Genomic DNA, 13,348 nt, shown 5'->3' with positions numbered 1-13,348 from the left:
CTCCGGCGTGAACTGGTTTCCTTTTTCTATTTTTTAATTGGATTGTTTATCTTCCTGGTATTGAGTTTTAGAAATTCTTTATAAATTTGGTTACTAACCCCTTATCAGATGTATCGGCCAATATGTTCTCTCATTGTGTGGGTTGTCTTTTTATTTTATTAATTGTGTCTTCTGGTATACAAAAGCTTTTTAGTTTGATATAATCTCATTGTTTATTTTCTCCTTTATTTCTTTTAAGATTTTTATGGTTTTGTGACTTACATTTAAGTCTTTTATCAATTTTGAGTTTACTTTTGTGAATGGTGTAAGTTGGTGGTTTAGTTTTATTTTTTTGCATGTACCTGTCCAATTTTCCCAACACCATTTATTAAAGAGATTGTCTTTATTCTATTGCATACTCTTGCGTCCTTTGTCAAATATCAATTGACCATAAAGGCATGGGTTTATTTCTGAGTTCTCTATTCTTTTTCATTGATCTATATGCCTGTTCTTATGCCAGTACCAAGCTGTTTTGTGTACAATAGCCTTGTAGTATAACTTGATATCAGGAAGCATGATACCTCCCACTTTGTTCTTCATTTTTAGGATTGCTGAGGCAACTCAGGTTCTTTTTTGGTTCCATATAAGTTTTTGGAATACTTGTTGTAGATCTGTGAGGTATGCCATTGGCATTTTAATAGGAACTGCATTGAATCTATAGATTGCTATGGGTAGTATAGACATTTAATGATGTATATTCTTTCTATATATGAACATGGTATATGCTTCCACATATTTGTTTATTTCTTGATTTCTTTTTTCAATGTCTTACAATTTTTTGAGTACAAGTCTTATACCTTGTTAATTAAATTTAATTCTAGGTACTTTATTTTTGTTGTTGCAATAGTGAAAGGGATTGTTTCCTTTATTCCTCTTTCTGACAGTTTATTGTTGGTATATCAAAATGTCAATGATTTCTGAATATTAATTTTATATCCTGCCACCTGGCTGAATCATTTAACAGGTCTAGTAATTTTTTTGACTGAGACTTTAGGGTTTTCTATGTGCAGTATCATGTCATCAGCAAATAATAAGAATTTTGGTTCTTCCTTTTTAGTTTGGATGCTTTTTATTTTTTCTTGTTGACTGATTGCTGTGGTTAGGATTTCTAGAACTATGTTGAATAAGAGTGGTGAAACTGGCCACCCTTGTCTTGTTTCTGATCTTAAGAGGATTGCTTTTAATTTTTTCCCATTAGGTATGACGTTGGCTGTTGGTTTGTCATAGATGGCCTTTCTTATGTTGAGATATGTTTCCTGTATACTCACATTGCTGAGAGTTTTGATCATAAATAGGTGCTGGATTTTATCAAATGCTTTTTCTGTATTCATTGATATAACCATGTGATTTTTATTTTTTATGTGATGAATCACATTTGTTAATTTGCAAATATTGTACCAACCTTGCCTTCCTGAAATAAATCCCACTTGATCATGATCTACAATCTTTTTACTGTATTGTTGGATCCAGTTTGCTAATATTTTCTTGAGAATTTTAGCATCTATATTCATCAGGAATATTGGCCTATAGTTTTCTTTCTTTGTAGTGACTTTACCTGGCTGTGGAATGAAGATAATGTTGCCTCATAAAATGAGCTTGTAAGTCTTCCCTCTTCTTTAATTTTTTGAAAAAGCTTGAGAATAATAGGTGTTAGTTCTTTGAATGCTTGGTAAAATCTGCCTATGAATCCATCTGGCCTAGAACTTTTGTTAGCTGGTAGTTTTTTTTAATTATTTTTATTTATTTATTCATTTTAAAGGAGACAGAGAGAGAGAGAGAGAGAGAGAGAGAGAGAGGGAAGGGGGAGGAGCAGAAAGCATCAACTCCCATATGTGCCTTGACCGGACAAGCCCAGGGATTTGAACCGGTTACCTCAGGGTTCCAGGTCAAAGCTTGATCCACTGTGCCACCACAGGTCAGGCTGGTAGTTTTTTAATAACTATTTCAATGTCATTTTTTGTAATCAGTCTGTTTTTGTTTTCTGATTTTTTCAGGTTGAGTTTTGTAAGACTGTATATTTCTAGGAATTTATCCATTGTCCCTAGGTTGTTCAATTTCTTGGCATATAGATCCTCATAGTATTTTCTTACAATCCTTTGTATTTCTGTGGTATCGGTTGTTACTTCTCCAATTTCATTTCTAATTTTATTTATTTAGGTCCTCTCTCTTTCTTTCTTGATCAGTCTTGTAAAGTTTCATCAATTTTATTTACCTTTTCAAAGAACCAGCTCTTGGTTTATTGATCTTTTATATTTTTTTTAGCATCTGTGTCATTTATTTCCATACTGATCTTTATTATTTCATTCTTCAACTTTCTCAGGGCTCTATTTGCTGTTCTTTTTCTCTTAGGTAAAGAGTTACATTGTTTATTTGACCTTTTTTCTTCTTAAAGTATGCCTGTAATGCTATATAAACTTCTGTCCTAAGACTGTTTTTGCTGTGTCCCATAGATTTGGGGTTGTTATATGTTTATTTTCATGTGTTTCAAGGAAATCTTTTATTTCTTCTTTGATCTCATTGTTAACCCATTTGTTGTTTAATACGATGCTATTTAGCCTCCAAGGGTTTTAATATTTTTCAGTTTTACTATTGTAGTTGATTTCTAGTTTTATGCCATTGTGATCAGAGAAGATGCTTGATATGATTTTAATCTTCTTAAATTTATTAAGACTTGTTTTGTGTCCTAACATGTGGTCTATTCTAGAGAATGTATCATGCACACTTGAAAAGAATGTTTACTCTGCTACTTTGCAGTGAAAGGTTCAGAAGATATCTATTAAATCCAGTTGATCTAATGTGTCATTTAAGACCGCTGTTTCTTTGTTAATTTTCTGTCTGGAAGATCTATCCATTGATGTTAGTGAGGAATTAAAATCCCCTACTATTTTAGTATTGCTGTCGATCTCACCCTTTATGTGTTTTATATACATATATTTAGGTGCTCCTATATTAGGTGCATAAATATTTACAATGGTTATATCCTCCTGTTGGGTTGCTCTTTTTATCATTATGTAGTGACATTCCTTATCCCTTACATTTAAATGTTATTTCGTTATTTTGTCAGATATAATTATTGCTATTCCAGCTTTTTTTTTTTCATTTCCATTTACATGAAATACGTTTTTCCATTTCTTCTCTTTCAGTCTATGTGTATCTTTTGTTCTGAGGTAGGACTCATAGCAGGCCCCTTAACATCTTTTATAGTACTGGTTGGGTTGTAATGCATTCCTTGAGCACTTGTTTGTCTTGGAAGTTTTTTATTTCTTCTTCAATTTTAAATGATAGCTTTGCTGGATAAAGTAGTCTTGGTTGTAGATTTTTGTTCTGCATACTTTGAATATTTCTTGCCAACCTCTCTGTCCTCAAGTGTTTCTGTTGAGAAGTCAAATGTCATCCTTATGGGGACTCCTCTGTAGGTAATTAACTATTTTTCTCTTGTAGCTTTTAGTATTCTTTCTTTGTCTCTTAACTTTGGCATGTTACTTATGATGTGTCTTGGTGTAGGCCTCCTTGGGTTCATCCTTAATGGGATTCTTTGTGCTTCTTGCACTTATATTACTTTCCTTCTTCAGTTTGGGAAATTTTTAGTTATGATTTCTTTAAACAGGTTCTCTATCCCTTGTTTGTTCTCTTCTCTTTTAGAAACCCCTATGATGTGTATGTTGTTTCTCTTCATGTTGTTGCAGAGGTCTCTTAGAGTTTTCTCAGTCTTTTTGAGCCTCTTTTCTTTTTGCTCCTTTGCATCTGTGCTTATGTTTATCTTGACCTCTAAATCACTGATTTGATCTTCTTCTTCATCTAGCCTGTTGTTGATTCCTTCTAGTACTGTCTTCATTTCTAATATTGTATTTGTCATTTCTGACTGGTTCTTTTCTATGACTTCAATGTCTTTTTTGATACTTTCTATCTTTTCATTTAAGGTCTCATTGTAATCATCCATTGTTGCTCTAAGATCCTTGAGCATTCTAAAAATTATTATTTTAAACATTGCATCTTTAGTTTTGTTACTTCCACTTCATTTCTTTATTTTTCTGGGGATTTCTCTTGTTGATTATTTATTTTATATTTCTTTGCCCATTTGTCTGTGTGTTAGGTAGCCCTGTATGACTTTCAAATTTGTGTGGTGTCTTTTGAGGAAGATGGGCTCAGTGGTACTGACCTTTAGGCCAGCTAAGTTTCTTGTTCTATGAATGCTTCTTAAGAGTAGTTTTTACTCTCCTGTTTTATGTGATTATTGAATGCAGTTGGTCCTTTCATGGATGCAGTTATCCCTTCAGGCTTGCTGGCTCTATGGGTCAACCTAGATCATGTGCATGAGACAATGTTCAGTGTCTGTTGTGTTGGGCATATTTATTCTTCACAGTGCCTGGTGACTGATGGACTCCTCCTTTGGTCATGCTGCTTGTGTATCTAGCTGATTCTAGTGTTTATGCTGTTTGCCACCCAATACTGGCTGTGTTAGTTCTGGGTCTTTTGGGGTTGGCGTCAACCCTTGTTGGTAACCTGCCATGGGCTACTTGTCCGGAGCTACTGCTCTGTCCACTGTTTGTGTTTGCATTTTCTGTCTGCACGTTACTAACTTCTTTATTTACAACATCTTATTTAGAAGAGTAAGTTTTAAAATTTTCTTGCTTAAATTTTTTTAAAAGCTCTGGCATTTAAAAAAATTTTATTTATTGATTTTAGTGAGAAAGGAAGAGAGAGAAAGAGAGAGAAAGAGACAGGAACATCAATCCTTTCCTGTATGTGCTCTGATTGGGGATCAAACCAACAACCTCTGTGTTTCAGGATGATGCTCCAACCAACTGATCTATTTGGCCAGGGCTTTTAAAAAATTTTTTTTAATTTTATTTTTATTTATTTATTCATTTTAGAGAAGAGAGACACAGAGAGAGAGAGAAAGAGAGAGAGAGAGAGAGAGAAGGGGGAGGAGCAGGAAGCATCAACTCCCACATGTGCCTTGACTTGGAAAACCCAGGGTTTGAACTGGTGACTCAATGTTCCAGGTCGACACTTGATCTACTGCACCTCCACAGGTCAGAAAATCTCTGCGATCTTTCAATGAAAGGCTTCAAATAATTTTTTTCATATCTTATAAATTTGCATATGGCTATAAATTATAAAGCTTTAAAATAAATAAATCTAAGTAGACATAATCATATACATTTATAAATTATTCTTGATTTATCACAGCTTGTATTATTTATTTGTAAAATTTATTTGTCCTAAACCTTTACAGTTGTCAACTTAAAAATTAGATTGTTTTGCTAATCAGATATTATAGATTCAGAGTAGACTGTTGCCTTTTTAGCATCTGAAAACTAGCTGGTAAGAAATACAGAGGATATGCTTTGCAATGCAAGATAGAATTTTATTACTATACTTATAAGATTCATATTGAGTTTTATACTGCTAGTATTTTATACTTTTTTTCTTTCGCCCTCCTGATCAGTTATTTTTAAAATAAAAACTACAATATTTTAATCTTACAATTTTCTAAGTAGTAGAAATCCTACTTTATATGGTTCACTATAAATTAAATTAAGAGATGCCAAATATACTTTTTTAATTTACAGAACCTGTTGGTATTTGCAATGGGTAATAGTAGCTCTAGTTCAATTTTTTTTGTATGTATGTGCTTGTAATACATCTTTTTTAAGAAAATGTAAAATCAATTTTATTTTGTCATTTGAAAGAAATAGTTTATTCTGACTAGTGGTTGTAGCACATTAAACTTCAATACATGGCTCCTAAGTAAAAACTCTTTCATTAATTCATCTTGAATAAATCATAAATGTACAGAAAAATATAGAAAATGGAGATGGGAAAATGCTGCAATTTATCTAGCTTATCCCCCAAGGCTATATAAAATTGTCACATTAAATATGTCCTCAAGTGTTTTATCTTCCTCATGTTAACCATTAAATGGCCCTAGTTCAATATATACTTAGTAATTTCAATGCTCAACTTAGCACAAAATACACACATGACAAACTCTAGTCCTTCGAGCAACATTTTGAGTTTATCACGTATACAAATATCACAAGCAGCAGACACTGTCATGCAGGAATTTACTTTTCAAGAGGCAATTTAAACATTGTGTAGAGAGGTGTTGGTTAACTATTGACAGTGGGCCAAATCCAACCCTACTGCCTAGTGCTGTGAATAGTGTTTTATTGGAAAACAGCTTTGATCATTAATATTTATGTATTGTCTATGGCTGCTTTTGCACTGATGTCGTTGAGTAGTTACAAGTGAGAATGACTCACAAAGCCAAAAATATGTGCAATTTTGTCCTTTACAAAAAAAATTGTTGACCAATTGAAGAAATTAAGACTGGCTTGCTTTTCTTATCCAAAATATTGCATCTTTGTGTGTATAGTGCATAATTTCATCCGATTTGTTAAATATATTTGGCCTCATGATACTGCTGGTTCTTTTTATTTCACAATTAACACGAGATAATTTAGTACTACAGGTTTATTATGCTTTTTTGTTTGTTATTTTAATGAAAATATTTCCTGCTGTTCTTTGCTGATTAGGTGATGTTAATGTGAAGAGCAGCTTTAGGCTTTGTCACACCCCTCCAGTGCCTAACACTGTGTTTTACACAAAACAGGAGCTCAATATGTGTTAAAATGATGTTATTTACACTTCAAATTGCTCTCTCTAATAGAAGGAATTCTGGCATAGTTAAAAAAATGACTGGGTTTTTTGGGGGTCATTTTATTAGATTTCCATAAGCTATTTTGTATTTAAATGACCATTTGAAATGCAAATATCCAACTAACTAAACCCGAAATAGTGAGTTAAGAATGTCCTTCTACCAAAGAAACTTTTTGGGGTAATAGGGTAAAGAAGATTTTTATTGACCTAGTCTGCAACCTACTATTTATTAATTCTCACAATCCCCTTAGAATCTTAGATCACATAAACCAAGAACACTTAAAAGTAGTCTTTCAAATTCTGTTGAATTCCCACTGGTTTTTATCTGTATTGTGATATTTTATTTTTTTAAAAAGAACAACTTTTCCTTTAACTTTCTCGCAAAGTTTAATTCCTTTTTATAAAACCCGAAAAAGCCCTCATTGTGGATATTACATGCATATAGCCTTTTAAAAAATATTGTAAGGGATTAAAGTTTATGCATGATGCTTGCAGCTGGAGTGGTTGCATTGGGAATGGGAAAGAGAAGTCACTGCTTTAATCCTAGAACATTTTTCATAGCATTCTTTGAAATGGAATTGCATCATTTTTATTTAATGTTAGTAACTTAGATTAGATTAAATGTCTTAATGCTAACCATTTGAACTGTATTACAATTCTAGTAATTTCAAATCAATGAGGCAACTTAAGTTTTGCTTATTAAATTATGATTACCTAGACACTTATATTTTACATTTTCTGCTTATTTTAACATTGGAAGACACCTGTCCTAGGCAGACACAATTAATGCTAGTTTCTGATTTTCTCAACACAACAAGTTGCACCCTATTGCTAGAAGTATGAGATTCATGAAGCTGCCTTGCAAGGCTTCCAGCAATTTAGCTGTCTACAAGAATTAGAAAATGGGCTGGGCTGTTACAGGCTCAATCTACTCAGGTACTGAGAAATTTGCAGTTGTCCTTCCCCATTTCGTGGTTCACTTTTTGCGGTCTCACTGTATTGTGCATTTTTAAATTGTATATATCTTATTTTGTATTGCGAATTTTTTGCTATATCGCGGGATTTTGCAGTATATCAATATTTTTATATGTTGTTAAAATTACGTAGGTTTAAGAGTGTAGAATGTGTTTAAGAGCATAAGAAGTGTTTATAAGAGTGTGAGAAAGGTTAGTCACAGTGTGGGAAAAGTTTATAGGAGTGTAGGGATGGTTTATAAAGCCTTAAAACATATACAAATAATAAAATAAATATAAGGTCGCTACTTCGCGGATTTTCACCTACCCCTGGGGGCTCTGGAACCTAACCCCTGAGATAGACGAGGGACCACTGTAATACACGATCACATTCTCACAAATCCAAATGGATTGTCTGTGACACGGATTCTTTCTACTGGTGTCAGTCCTCAGAAATCACCAACTTTTCTGGCTTCCCCTCCCCCTATTAAACAGAAGCAGAAACAGACCCCTATCACTCATATGTATGTTCGACTCAGTTTAGAAAATATGGTTAAAACTTGAAGAATCCTCCTTTGAGTAGTAATTATAGGGAAACTTTTATTATTTTTTATAAAAAAGATTAATAAAATATCTGGTAATAAAGCATAATTGTGGTGAATATGATAGACTAATAACATACCACAAGTTTTCAGAATTTTCTTATTTTATTGCTCAATGTCACTTATGAGATAGAATATTAAAAATAGATTTAGGAAAGAATCAAAAAAATAAGTGAGAGAAAGTTTGTTCTAAGCTATATTTTTTCCGGATTTCATACCAAGTTTTGTTATATTTTGTCTGCAGTTACAAATCCAAGTACGACCAGGGGAATTGAGAAACCATGTAAGTTTGACGGGAAGTTAAGAGGAGAATGTGTTTGCCTTGCCAAGGCTTCCCACTTGCGCACTTCAGAGAATGGCCGGGTGACATTCATATTCCAACTAGTTATCTCTGCCCAAAAGCTCCCTAAATCTGTGTATAAATGATTCCTGAAGAAAATGACTTTCAGTGATGTTTCCTATCTTGTAGCTCTTTGAGAGAATAAAAGAGCACATTTATGGTATTTTTCTCAAATCGGACCAAGGCAGTTATTTGTTGTGAATGATGCTTTTAGAATTGCACACTGGATTGTTTAGTATTACAGTACATACGATATATACAGAAGTGGAGCAAAAAGCAACAAAAGTAATGAAAATAAAGAAGGAGAACCACATGGCTACGCTAAATAGTGCAGATACATTTCAGAATGCTGTCTGACTGCTCTGCAGGTAAATCCACATACACAGAATGATTTCCACAACCGTGCAGGCTCTTCAGGAGGCAACAATTTGGATTTCTTCTGAAAGCAAAAAGATGCCTCTTTTAAAGACATGTTTGCGTTTCAACTTCAGAATGACTCATTGAGGAGACCAGTAACCCCGAACCACAAATTTAAAGAATTAAGCTCTGTTTTCACAAATTTCACCATACTATTCTACAGCAGAGGAAATATATTTACTCTCTCTGAGGGTTTAGGCTGAATAGCATAAAGTAAAGCAATATTGTAAAGCCATTGCTTTCAAACTTTCATGTACCTTCAAATGGGGATCTTAGTCACATACCCAGCTAATTCCCGTGCAGCAGGTCTGAGAGTGGGACAGGGATCCTGCCTTTTTGTAAGGGCCCAGATGGTGCTGGAGCTGCTGGTTTGAGGATCATATTTTGAGTAGCAAGGTATAAAGGCCTTCCAAAGTGTTAGTTGTTAAAATAAGATGCTGTTCAATGGGTACAAAGTTTCAGTTATGCAAGATGAAAGTGTTCTAGATATCTACAACATTATGCCTTTAGTTAACAATACTGTATTGTACACTTAACATTTTTGTTAAGAGGGTAGCTTTCACGTAATTTTTTTTTCACCATAATTAAAAAATGTTAGTGCTCTGCGGGTCATTTTCTCCACAGCTACAAATTTGTATTGATGTCTTCTCTGTTCTTATACCTCCCGTAGACTGGCAAAGTGAGCTCTATTTTCAGACTGGCTCTACCTTCTATTGACTAGTCTCTTGAGCAGGGGTCGGGAACCTATGGCTCTCAAGCCAGATGTGGTTCTTTTGATGGCTGCATCTGGCTCGCAGACAAATCTTTAATGAAAAAAATAATAATGTTAAAAATATAAAACATTCTCATGTATTACAATCCATTCATTTCCTGTTCATGGTTGTGGGTGGCTGGAACCAATCACAGCTGTCCTCCAGGACAACACCAATTTTTTATTGGATAATGCGTAATGTACACGGGTCGTTGTATGGTTCTCATGGAATTACATTTTAAAATATGTGGCATTCATGGCTCTCTCAGCCAAAAAGTTTCCCGACTCCTGCTCTTGAGGATTCTTAGAAAGTTTCAGGTATAAACAAAAGAAGTCATAAGACTTCAATATGGTAATTTAACCTGGGGAATTTTATTGTTCTCTTTTTACCTATTTTTCTTCAAGTCGATCAGTATCCCCTTAGTTTCAGAAAACCTGAACAAGTCTGTGTGTGGAAGGGACACAAAGATTGGTGGTTGATACAGATAAAAATTTGTGTTCTCTATTTAGTATATAGGACGTTTACAAGAAAGTTTGTTTGCTTTTTTTTTAAAAAAAAGATTTCAAAGATTTGGCAAAAATCTTTTCAAACTGTGCAGAAAAAAAAAGTCAATCTGTTTTCTGGCCTTAATATATTCATAAAATGATAGTAACATGTGTATAGTTAAGGAGAGAGCTTATTGTTGAATTTTTATTATTTATTTAGTTGTTTTCTATTCTTTGTGGTTTGTATTTAAATGACTATTAGCTGCTACATGGAAATTGATTTATTTTGGAACTTTATGCCTGACACAAAATTTATTACTAAAACTGGTTTCTTTTATATGTATCCTATTTTTATGATTAAACTACTATCAGGAAGTTACTTTTCTTATGAAAATATAGTTTAAAACCCAGCTAAAATCTTAGAGCATGGTGCAGATATTCATTATGAGAAATCAGCAAGACATAGAACAAATAAACAAAAAAAGTTAGATATAATCTTTATTTAAAATTAGTTTTGATAAAATAAAAATTTAAATAATAATAAATTCTGGAATACCCAAGTAATTAATTTATATTAATAATGAGAAACTATGTGCCTAGTGGAAAGTTTTACACTGCTCATAAAAATTAGGGAATCAGGGAATGTGCAGATACTCCAGTACCTTTAGCCTTTTGTATAGTGCATTTTCACCAATGAAATAAAAGCTGGTTTTGCATCTCATTTGCACAATCAAATTATTTTCTTTGAATTGTCATCTGCTTTTCTGATGCTCTTGTTTAATAAAAAATCGAATTCTTTTTTTATTGCTTCATATTCATTTTGAAATATCTCTTAATTTTTCTGGGCAGTATATTTTGATCAAGCCAGTTCAACATAAAAATTTTAAATGCTGTACATAATTAGTAATAAAACATGAGATTTTTGTATAAAATGGTAATTCTTTTTCTCAGAAAGCAAAAAGAAAGCTACTTTTAGAGAAAGCAATGGAAAATTATAAAATTTACTTGACTTGTGGTGGCACAATGGATAAAGTGACAACCTGGAAGGCTGAGGTCACCGGTTCGAATCCCTGGGTTTGCCTGGTCAGGGCACATGTGGGAGTTAATGCTTCCTGCTCCCCCCCTTCTGTGTCTCTCTTGCTTTTCTCTCTGAAATGAATAAATAAAAAAATTTAAAAAAGAAAATTATAAAATTTAACTAAAATTTTGAATAACCACTCCAATAAATACTGCAAAAACTGGTTTAAATACTTACCTGGCAGGGGAGATACCATGATCACGAAGGTGGTTTTCCCAGGGCGAGGCTTATCCATTGCACTCCGGATGTGCTGACCCCTGCGATTTCCCCAAATGTGGGAAACTCGACTGCATAATTTGTGGTAGTGGGGGACTGCGTTCGCGCTCTAAAAACAAACAAACAAAAAAAATTGGTTTAAAAAGAAAACACAAGAGGTGAAAAGGTATACATGGATGTTTAAGCAATATATAGTTAAAGGTTAGTATATGTGTCACACATGATGCTGAATGGAAATCATTAAGAAGATATTAATCTAAAATTGTTGTGGCCAAAAGTCTGTTTAACACTATCACACAAGTTCCAGAGAACGTACAATGGTTTCCATGAATCTGGCCAATGGGGAAAATCAGTTTTCAATTTGGATGCCAATCAGGAAGTTAGTTGCTTTTCAAAGTATTATAGAGCATAGATTCCTTCCCTATAGTCCGATCAGAATCATAGGAGACTGAGAGGAGACAGACAGGCAGGAAGCCAATGTACCTCATAAACAGAAAGAGAAAATCACAAGCTGTATGAGATGAAAGCTGTATGAGACTCAGAAAAAAAGACAGCAGAACTTGGAAGGAGGTGAAGGAATACTCATGGAACAAAAATGAAAAATAGACTCTTAGTAATAGTGGTGCATTCTAGCTTTTTAAGTTAGTGAGTGACTCAGAAACAGATATTGATATTAGGACTTTATTTAATAGTCAAGTTTTTTTAGAGATACTTATGCATATATTTATGTTTAACTTAACTGTATCACAATATATATGTTTCATTTTGTGTTTGAAATCACTCAGATTATATTACCTATGTTGTTGATAAAGTTGTGAATTAAAGAACTCCCCCCTCACCCCTCACTCACAGAAGTATTCCTGGGTCACAGTATTTTTATTGTGAAAACTGGGACCGTCCTTGCGCAAACTAGGGAAGTTGAACATCCTAAATAGCCATGAGCAGTTTGAATCTTTGGGGCTTGTTTTCCTCACATAAATTAGCGTGTACATTATTTTTTTCTCTCATTTTGAGGTATTTTTTTTTATTTGGGCAGGAAAATAGAAGGCCATCTCATCATTTACTTGGAGAAATAAAAAGAAGAAAGAGAAATATTTGAAAAATGCCATGAGTGACTCATTCAACTTCTGTATCTATTATTGTGGTGATGTTTTTTCATTTATGTTAACTGGTCTCATTCTATACAAATTTAAATCACTGCATTTATTTGTAAGGTTTAATTACCTTTATCAGAAAGAAGCCCTGGCATTAGGACATCTGGTCAGTTTCTCGCCTTTCTAAAGCGAAGGGAATCCAGGATTCCAGCCACATCTTGGCCCAGTTGGTTCAGTAACACGGTGTTGCTGTTCTGTGCAGCAACTGTGCTGCTTTGTAATTAAAACTCTGGTGAGTTAAGTGCATCAGGCTCAGTAACTGGTAGATTGGGAAAGAAAAAAAAAAACTTGAGAAATTTCCTTCACCACATGAGTCAAAAAGCTAAGAGAGAAAGAGAACAAAGATATGACCCTGAAAGTGCACTTACCTTTCAGTGCTGTTTCTTAGAGTCACATTGATTTATTTGACCTTGCCAGGATGCTCCTTTTTTAAAAGACCTAATTTACTAACAGCGTGGGTTTTTCCAAGTTTCTCACTCCCCTCAGATTGCATTTTCATTTGCTCTAGCAATAAAGACCACTAATGCAGAGACATCACAATTGCACTCAGTGTGGGAGTCTCTCTAAGGCAGAGAAATTCCCATATATCTTTTTGTCTCATATTGGAACCTTTGGAGAGTCTTAGGTCCTAGATAAATGGAGAGCA

General features: G+C 33.8%; 1 non-coding gene across 1 annotated transcript; it reads left to right on the top strand.

Moving 5' to 3' along the window:
• Positions 1-11,501: 11,501 nt before the first annotated feature.
• Positions 11,502-11,660, top strand: LOC136321371 (U1 spliceosomal RNA). Its single transcript, XR_010728629.1, has one exon. It is a non-coding gene; the product is annotated as a U1 spliceosomal RNA (small nuclear RNA).
• The last annotated feature ends 1,688 nt before the right edge of the window (positions 11,661-13,348 follow it).

Source organism: Saccopteryx bilineata, chromosome 1 (assembly GCF_036850765.1).
Source record: "Saccopteryx bilineata isolate mSacBil1 chromosome 1, mSacBil1_pri_phased_curated, whole genome shotgun sequence".
Taxonomy (NCBI): domain Eukaryota; kingdom Metazoa; phylum Chordata; class Mammalia; order Chiroptera; family Emballonuridae; genus Saccopteryx; species Saccopteryx bilineata.
The sequence above is the reverse complement of the archived record's forward strand: the minus strand, read 5'-3'. Positions and strand labels throughout refer to the sequence as shown.